This window comes from Vidua chalybeata, chromosome 13 (assembly GCF_026979565.1).
Source record: "Vidua chalybeata isolate OUT-0048 chromosome 13, bVidCha1 merged haplotype, whole genome shotgun sequence".
NCBI classification, from domain to species: domain Eukaryota; kingdom Metazoa; phylum Chordata; class Aves; order Passeriformes; family Viduidae; genus Vidua; species Vidua chalybeata.
In genome coordinates this window covers 10,534,624-10,544,184 of record NC_071542.1, presented here as the reverse complement: position 1 = coordinate 10,544,184, position 9,561 = coordinate 10,534,624, and the positions used below count along the sequence as shown (strand labels likewise).

At 36.4% G+C, this 9,561-nt stretch overlaps 1 long non-coding RNA gene across 1 annotated transcript in view; it reads left to right on the top strand.

The window, feature by feature from the left end:
- The window catches only part of LOC128794634 (uncharacterized), an 82,202-nt gene that overhangs the window by 59,055 nt on the left and 13,586 nt on the right, over positions 1–9,561 (top strand). The gene's annotated exons all lie outside the window — the stretch shown is intronic.

Genomic DNA, 9,561 nt, shown 5'->3' with positions numbered 1-9,561 from the left:
GCAAAACAAGAGTTATAGTAATCAGTAAAATGTAAAGGCCAAATCCCATTCTATTTACTCATGTGAGTAATCCCACTCATTTCAGAAGGACAAATAAGTCGTCATGACAAAACTTTGCTGAAACCGCCAGCCCATAATATAAAGAAAGGTAACATACAGTAGGAATCCATCCTAATGATTATTTTTTCTGCAACAGGAAGGTGTAAAGCATTATTTCAATAACCTTTGCCAGGGACAGCACTCTTTTCTATAAAAAAAAAGATTAGCACAAGATCAGGAAGAGTCATATCCTTATAATCTAGGAAAATTATGAACACAATTGGAATTTATGTAAGAGGTACAAGAGACTTCATCTATATTTCTTGTTACCAGTTGGCATTTTGATGATGAGCCATGCTAGGAATAATTATGTAAAAATAAAGTGAGCTAGTAGTGTGGACTAACATTGAAAAGCCACCGACAGTGATAAGTCAGGTTTGCTAACGTGTCCTGTTGCTTTCCAATTAAATGAAAGGCTAAAAATTCACTTTTCAGGGTCCTTGGTGAATCACCACATGCCTTTTGTTGCCAATAAATTTACTCTGATATTAATTATGTATGAAATAAAGAGCCAGTATAGTGTAGGTTAGGAACCCAATCTGGGGCCAATTGAAATGAACGTAGGCTGTTCTCAAATTTTGGATCAGGGCCTGTGTATACTGCATAACTCCAGATGTCATTATCTGTGCTGAAATATATGTATGGAATGGATAAATGAATCATATAGCAAGGTTTTGATTATGTTCAAGAGTATTCTTCTCATAAACAAGATTGTTATGTACTTTACATTAAAAATAATGATGGAATGAAAGAATAATGCAAATGATAACAGAAAAGGATACGCATAGCACAGCTTTTCGAGGGTTCACTACCTTCTGTTCAAGTTGAATGAGTAACAGTAGAAATATCTATTAGTTCAAGGAAGGCAAATTCTGGAAGTATGGAAAGTTGATTTCAAAGGAGGAAAGCAGAGAAGGAAGTCCGTTTCACTCCTTCCTTAATCAAACTTTGTACAGCAGCTGAAAGTCCACCCTTACTGTCTTCTCACAGGGTCATGGACTTAACATGTTTTGTCCAAAGTATCAACCTTGTTTCAAGATCTATTCTCTTTGATTAACAGTGGGCAATTTTGTACATACGTTTTAAAGTTTTTCTTAAAAGCTTTCTTAAATGACAATACAACTGAAAATTAAACTGTCATTTCTAATAGTGAGATTGGAATATCTTGCCGTTTTAGGCTTTGTCTTGATCAGAGAAATTAATTCTGTGCAATGATTTGCTCAGAGCTTACTTGGGTATATTTAACAAAACCTTGTGCGGGTGATGACACAATATGGCTCCAAGTAGAATATCATATTATCATGGATTAATGAAATGATCTGCTCTTTTCCTAAAGAGGGAAAAACATTTCCTTAAACCACTAACACATATGGTCAAAGAGACTAGTACTGGAAGCAATAATATTTTCTCCCAAGGAAGTGTTGTTGAACTCTTTGTGTGGTCTGCATCTTTTAACAATGTTCAGATGCTACACTGTGGTCTGTATTTCTACTAATGCAGTAAAGGTTGTGAAAAGCCACTAGGGAATTTATGACATATTTGATTTTGGAGGTTTTTTTGGTGAACAATTTCTCCATATTTGCCCAAGTGGAATATTTTTTATTTCATAAATTTAGTTTGGCAGTCCCATGTGCATCTGCTGAATCCTGGGGTACACACTTTGTTGTCACGTTGGCCAAGAGTCTTTCATTCCAAAATTAGTTTTCTGGCAAAAACAATGTACACAAGTTATGCATGCAAAATCATGAGTAGAAAATGCCTTCTGCTATCATGGGTGTCTGTGACAACTTCTGTAGAAGAAGGATTTGGGTTCTACGCCTGTTTTTATTTTAAGATTAATAAAGAAAATGCTTTTTTACTCTAAATGCATAGTTTTTTTTCTTTATAGGTTTGGCAGGTATTTTAGGACTGATGTTTCTTTCTCCCAATCCTTTTTTTAATCAAATAGTGAGCAGATTTATTCTTGCTTGGAATAGTGGTTATCACACTATCCAGGGAGTCACACCTGGCCTTCCTTTGCCTCTCATACCAGAAATTGTATTTATTATTCCCAAGTGTATTTTCTGCTGCCTTCTTCTCTCATATGCTTCACTATGACAGATTTGAGTTAAATTTCATTAAAAGGGACCTATAGGAAATCAAAACAAGGTTAATGATTTCTCAAAAATGAATTACAAATGAGATTACAATTTTAGTTCCTGCCTCAAAACTTTTATTCCTGGCACTAATTTTTTTTTCATATGTACTTTAAAGTCATGATGCATAATGATGCAGAAATATCTACCAAAGGATTGTATAATCATTACATAGGAATGCCAACATAAGCATCAACTTCATGTTTATACCCATTGTCTCTACAGGAAATATACATAATTTTGTGAGTGATAAGATGACAAAAGTAATAAAAGTTTAACAGAATTAATGGAATAGTGAGAAGTGATGATAAATTTTGATGCAACCTCAGGTATGTCTGTCTGTATCCTTTGCTTTTTTCTCTGCACAGGACGAGTTCCTTTCTCCCTGATTAGTCCAAAAAGGAATACATCTCCCAAATAAGGGAGAGTGTTTCATCAGTTCATGAAGCTACTGAGTTAAATCTTACATCTGGGGATGGGTTTGTCATGCTGATTAGCACTCCACACCTATCTGTCTGGTATTTGACCAGATGTAGCAGATTTTTCTAAGCTATCTAGCTGGTTTCTGAGTCATAATTTGTGGTGAAAAAAGAGATCCTGAATCACAATTTATTATTTTCAGCGATTAAAGATAAGAAACTTCATTTTAGCATTTCTCTAAAATACTGCCCAAAACTGCATGTAGAGACAAAGTCTGCAACCACAGAAAAGAAAGAGCTGGGAAACCTATGGAATAGATAGAGCTTACAGCAGCAGGATGGAAATCTGTTCTGTTGATTGGAATATGAACGACTATTGACACATTAAAGAGATTATGGGGTAGTTTTCAAAACACAAGACTGGAAAAAGCAGATAAATTAGATAACATAATCTAGCATGAACTTCTGTAGCTCTCAAAGTAAAACAAAGATAGAATTTGTTCAATGGCTAAGTGACCCAAAGTTAGGAGGGTAGTCTTGGCTAGCAAAATGAGTAATATGGGCAAGTAAAGAGCTGGACCCTGAGTGAAATATTAGTGCTACAAGCAGTGAGGAGCAAGGCGTGTGTGCAGAATCAGGCCTTCTTGAAAAACAGCCCTCTAGGGCTTGCCATTCACTTATATGGGCAAATATTTGTCATCCTTCTTCATTAGACCATGGAATCTGGTATCCCTAGGGCCAGGGAAACAATTTTATAGCCTTTTTGTTTTCTACTGTCCTTATTTGAGCATATTGCTTTGACTGTGCTATGTTTCATTCAAGAGAAAACAGCTTTGCATTTCCAATTCTGTAATATTCAGTCAGTTACAAAAGCAGAAGTATTCATCGAAGAACTTAATTCAATTGCTCAGGTACCAATCTCTAGGCACTTTAGAGTTTATCAGGAGACCATATTTACCTTTATTTGCTATTTTAAAATCCACCCTCTAATGCATTTATTTTCTATTTTTTAATCCATATCCAGATGCATGTGTTGTTCAAAACTTATTAAAACTGAGATATTTCTTATTACATGTGGAATGTAACTGGCATTCATCTTTACTAAAGACAGAGAAAGGAAGTATTTTGAGAAGACAACAATCTGATAGTAATTAGACCTGAACTGTTTTTTACCTGCCCTTAAGGCTTCCAACATCCTAGAAAATAGTTCAGCACTTACGCTGGAAGAAATGAGGTGTTGAATTTCCTTAATTCTTTAAAGTTTTTCAAATGGTACTATCACTGGAAAAAATCTAATGGGTGTCCTGGACTTGTCAGAATGTTACATAAGGTGTAAAATCACTGAAGCTAACTTTTTTCAGTTGTCTTGCAAATGAATACTGAGAGGTGTTCTGGGAAATTTGTGTTGTTTCTTGTGTTGCATCCTTTCCACAGGCCATAATAAAAGCCACAGTGATACAGTCATACAGCTACTCTGCTTAACCCCAGATTTCCTCAGGGTACAATATCTATAAACTTACTCCATCTCAGGATTGTTTGTATCCTTATGTGACAGTTTCCCTTCTCTCAGCTTGATGCCTTTGGGCTTAGACTCCTGAAAAGCCCATAAATATTTCTTGCAGATACCAGCCAACACGTGGTCTTCGGCCTTTGCAAATGTTCCAAGAATGTTGTTGAATGGTTATGATTTGAGCATCATGGATTTTTCTGACTGTATTGTTTTGGATCATACTTTCAACTCATTCAGTGATGTAGGTTAAAAGACAGTTTATTATTTAAAAATTTCACCATGTGCTCTTCAAATATCAGATAGATGACTGCATGTTTACTGAATGAGGTCATGTAGGAATTTCAGGGCATTTTTTATATCAAAATATCTAAAATCGAAATGTGAGAGAATCAGAACTTCATATTTACCTTGATAAAATATAAAAATGTTACCCATGAAGAATATAATAGCCAAAACATTTTTAAATGCGCACAGTGCAGGGCTGGACTAATTTAGCAAAGGTATTTTTTTCATCTTTCAACTTGAACTAATGTGCTGAGGATTTTTCTATAAGGGCAGAGTATTAAGAAATAAGCCTGAAAACCATAAAGACGAAGGCAGTGATTGAGGCATTTTAAACTAATATTAGAAAACAATACCTCAGTGTTGATGCTAATTGAAAACATGTACTCAAATATATGTCAATGGATCCTGGAGCTGAATTGCTGGGATGCTAATTAGTTTCATAGCTGCTCGCTGAATTGGTGTCATAAAAAATACAGAAACCAGAAAAGGTTAAGAGAGGAGTGTGCAGAAGTCTAATAATCAAAAACGGATATTCACTCGCAATAACGAACAAAGAAGGAATCTTTCATCTTTAAAGACAAACTATCTGTTCTCAGTCCTCCTGGCAATTATAAAATAGTTTGAAATATATCAATACTACATGGTTGATTTTTTTTCTTTGATTTTTGTGTTTTAGTTTTTTTCACCTAATGTATTTCAGCTCAGTTTTGTGCTGTGCAGGAGGGATGGCAGGGCTGTCTACTCAGAAGACTTCTGGATCTGGGAACACCCCTAGTACGATTGAGGTGTCAAAACTTCATCAGCAAGCAGCAGTAGAAGCACTGAAATCTTCAGCAGAAGTTCTGGGCGTGGCTCTGGGTGGCACAATGGGCATATGCACTTCTTGTAAGGTAGATGTGCTCAATCCACAGCATCCTTGTTATTGACAAATTTATTGGTCTTTAAGAGGATAGGAAAATATATAGTATGAAGACATAAAATCCTAAAGGTGCCACTTGTATCTAAGGGGTGAAAGATCTTATTGCTGATAAAAAGTTTATTTTGTTCAAATCAAATGTTGTTCATTGTTCACAAATGAAAAATTGGTGTTTAAAAAAGCACTGATCAAATTAGACGTTTTTGGAACTTCCCATTTGTTTTCTTACATGAAACAATTTTCTTGTTATGAATTTACCAGCTGCCTCAGTTGATCTAAATTAAAATAAATTTATGGGAAAAGAAATGTTTGAAAATTTTAAGTTAGTTTTAATGCTGATTTGTTAAGGAGGATTTCATATCCAATACTATGGAGGCTGATAGAAATTCTCAAAAGTTGAGCCTGAAACTTGGTAAGAGAGAAGAGGGGAAGGTACTACTTTGCCAGTGTGTCACTTAGATCGTGGCAGTCTTCTAAAGCATGCAGAGCTGTTTTGCCTGCCTTGATTCTCTGTAGGCAAAATGTGTTTGGAAACTCTGGCGAGTACATCCACACAACTCTCTCCCATCCATGAGAAACAGTGGCTTCAAAGGAGCAGTTCTGGCTCTGTTGCTTACAAGCTGTCATCCCAAAATGTTCTAGCAATGTATTTTTGGAAAAGACTTAAATTAGGTTAAAATTTCCTATAACTATTATATTTCTAATTCATTGTATGAAGAGGAAAACAACGTAAGTAAACAGTCCTTTCTTGCTCAATGGTCTGTTTATGTTTTCAGTATGACACACAATGTAATATTTCATTTTGGATCTAAATAATTTAATTTTCCAGGTCTTACCATTGCAAAATGAATTGAAATCTCTGACCTTCCTCTGCCTGTAGCTGCATTTCACAGTCTGGTTGGTTTGGCGGCAGCAACTCTTACATGAATTGCCAAGTGTGGAATTGAATATCCACACCTTGATGTTCACCCTTCTGCCAGTGTTCTCAAGACTGTGGCATATCTAGGTACTGTATTGGGGTGTAGTTTCAGTGCTTCTTTAGTGACCTTTGTAAAATTGCTGGGTACTCTACTGTATTCTGTCATATGAAATTGAGAATGCAGTTCACTAGAGGCCCTTTTCTGTTTTCCTCAAAATCCAGTTGGCTCCTAGAAGGAGCCAGGGCATAATTATCTTAGGCCCTTTACAAGGGAAGCAGTCTTACACAATTTAGCTTAACAAATTTGGTAGGACTGGAATACAAGGAAAAAGAAGTTAGTGACTTTGGCTTTTGTGTTGATTAGGAGAGATGCTGATGTTGGTCCCAAGGATTTTTTTTTCCCTGGATTTGCTAAACAGTTTAACTGAGAATCTGACTTAGATTCCATAGAGCTTTACTCCCAAGAGACTCATGTGAACAATTGTTGGCTAGAGGAATTGTAGTCAGAGATCTTTTAGGCCCTTAAGTAGCAATTATTTCCTACTGTGAAGTTATACAGCTATTCAAACTTCACGTTCTGTGTAATTGATGTCCTGTTTGATATTACAAAACAATCATATCAAACTGCTTTTGTTTTCTCATAATTAACAAGGCTAATAGAAGGAGTCACAGACTGTGACAGGAAAAGGAGCTGGAGCACTTCTGTTTCTGAGAATTCCTTCAAAAAATTCATAACTTTTTATCTTCTATCTGAAATTGGCAGATCTTTCCTTCAGCTTAACTGATGACCAAGAAGACCAGTATTTTGGTATTTTTATTCTGTATCGTAGCTTGTCTTAATTTCTAGTGCTTTAGCATGAAAAATATTTTAGTGCTAAAGGCAATACAGCATCAGAGCAGCCATGCTCGCTTCCAGGTGCTGAACTCAGCACCATTTGTTCCTTGGACACCACTAGCTGGCTTGCTGACAGCATCCATGCCTAGCATGATCAATTTTTGCATTGGGTGCAAGCTGCACCCCTGGATTAGCAGGCACTCTTGGTGTTACAGGATTCTCCTCAATTATGGTAAAAGTCTCCAGAGGTCAATTCTTGAACCGTTTCATTGCAAATGTACGTTTTTTGCATGCACATCCAGCACTCGCTGAGTACTCTCCACAAGGGAGTCTTGCATGTCAATGGAAAAAATTGGCATAAACTATGAGGAATCAACAAAGCACTCTGCAGAATGTTTATCCAGCCCTATAGAAATTCCTTAACAAGTCTTCAAGACCTCGTAGGATCCCACTAACCACACTGCAGAGATCCAATACTTTCTAGCCAGCAGCAATGCTGTAATATAAGCTGTGGATGTTTATCTAGTCAGATGTATATGTAATCCTAGCCATTGCTGTAACTGTGGATTGGTTTTGGAAAGAAATAAGTGAGTAAGGGTCTTGTACTGCACAGTAACAAATTATTTCAGCTCCTCTTATGCCTGTAAAGTCTTTGAGCAAAAATTCTAAAGGCATATTTGCTTACGTGACCAAAACCAATAGAGGTCATAGGTAACAATCTTCTGCTAACTGGGTGATTAAATGAACTTTTATTTGCTTTTATTTCACTTAGTAAATATTTTAGGAATGATATCATTTCTTGAAATATTAGTTCAATTTTTATTTCCCTTATGTGGTGCATAGTAGATTTCAGGGGCTGACAGCTGTAGGTGGAGCAGCTATGCCTGTTACTCAAATATCAAACAGTCACTCTGGCTGAGCCTTGTGTGCTGAAGGTTTTCTTGACACCAGTCTTGACAATTGTGGATGTCTTAATTGGCTCCTCTGGATGGAGCTATCCTGTTGTGCATTGTGTGTGTGGTACGGAAATTCCACTAGTTTGTCCTCTTTTCTGTGCGAAAAAAAGACAAAGGCATCTACTTAGGAAACTTCTACAAATAAGATGTTGCAGCAGATTGGATGACTGGACTGGCTCCGTGACAGAATTTTGCTCATATTGGTAGTATAAATAATGAAGTTATGACAACTGAATATATATGTCTGGTGGATTTCCTAGAATTAAAATTCGGCAAAAAAACTCCTAAAATGCCAATGACACCAAAGAAATCAAAATATGTCTGGGTTGCATGATGTGTAACACTGTAGAGATATCCTGCCAACTGAAGGATTGCAAGCAGTATGTATGTGCTAGGAGAGCTCTTCCTCATTTTTACCCTGCTTTTTAGTAGCTCCTTTCCCCAGAGCTCAAGCGCTTCCACGTGGCATTTCACCAAACAGTGTGAATGTGCCATCAGTTCAATTCTGGCTGGTCACACCCTGGGTCATGACTGGCACTCACATGTTGGCATGGAGTACAAACCAGTGGCCTTGAGAGAGTTGATTCCTTCTGATTGAAGTGGTGATCTTATGCCATAAGAGAACTTCATTTTTGCATGAGTTCTAGCCCTGCTGTATATAAACAATTTCTAGTACACTAAATCTGGCAACTGAACTTTAAAAACAACTAGAAAAACAATAACAGCAATGTGATTTACTTCTGAAACCAGCCCTGTAAGTTAATATTTTAAAAAACATTGAATAGCCTTCAATGAAAGATCTCACCCAGCAACTAGCTTTGAGGAAGTGCGAAATGTGCTGTTTCATAACATGCAAGATGGGAAATGTAATTTAACAAAGAACATCTTTGTTTCACTAGGGAAAAATGTTAAGGTAGTTTAAGGAGGAGAAGAGAAACAATTTTAAAATGTCTGAAAAACAAAGTTTTATCCAAAGTGTATCTAAAAATCTGTTTGAAATGCAATTTTTATGCCAAGTGGGATCCTGAAGCTTTAAAAAAAAAAAAAAAAGGCAATGCAATATTAAACTGTTGAAGTATTTCTGTATCAGCTTCACAGCTTGTTAAAGTAAACTATAATGAGCTGAAAAATAATGCAGTCTGACTTCCCAAACAAACTACATGGGAACTTACAGCAAATGAACTATTTATTTTGGGATTCTTTTATATGGACTTGAAACTGTTGTTTTGACCAATGTACTCATTTAATATATTGACATTTGGGCTTGATCTTTGCCAAATGTCACTTTTGGGTGGATATGGCACAGCATCTACAGCAGGAAGGAAACCTATGGAAATTGTTGGAACTTGCACTGAAGCTGGCTTAGACCAAGTTATTGAAGAGATAAAGGAGTTTGATTCTATCATTACCCTGGGTGAGAGTTCAGATATTTGCTGTTCAAATTACTCAACAGCAGGCTTTCCAAGCTACCTCACATCTTGAGTAAC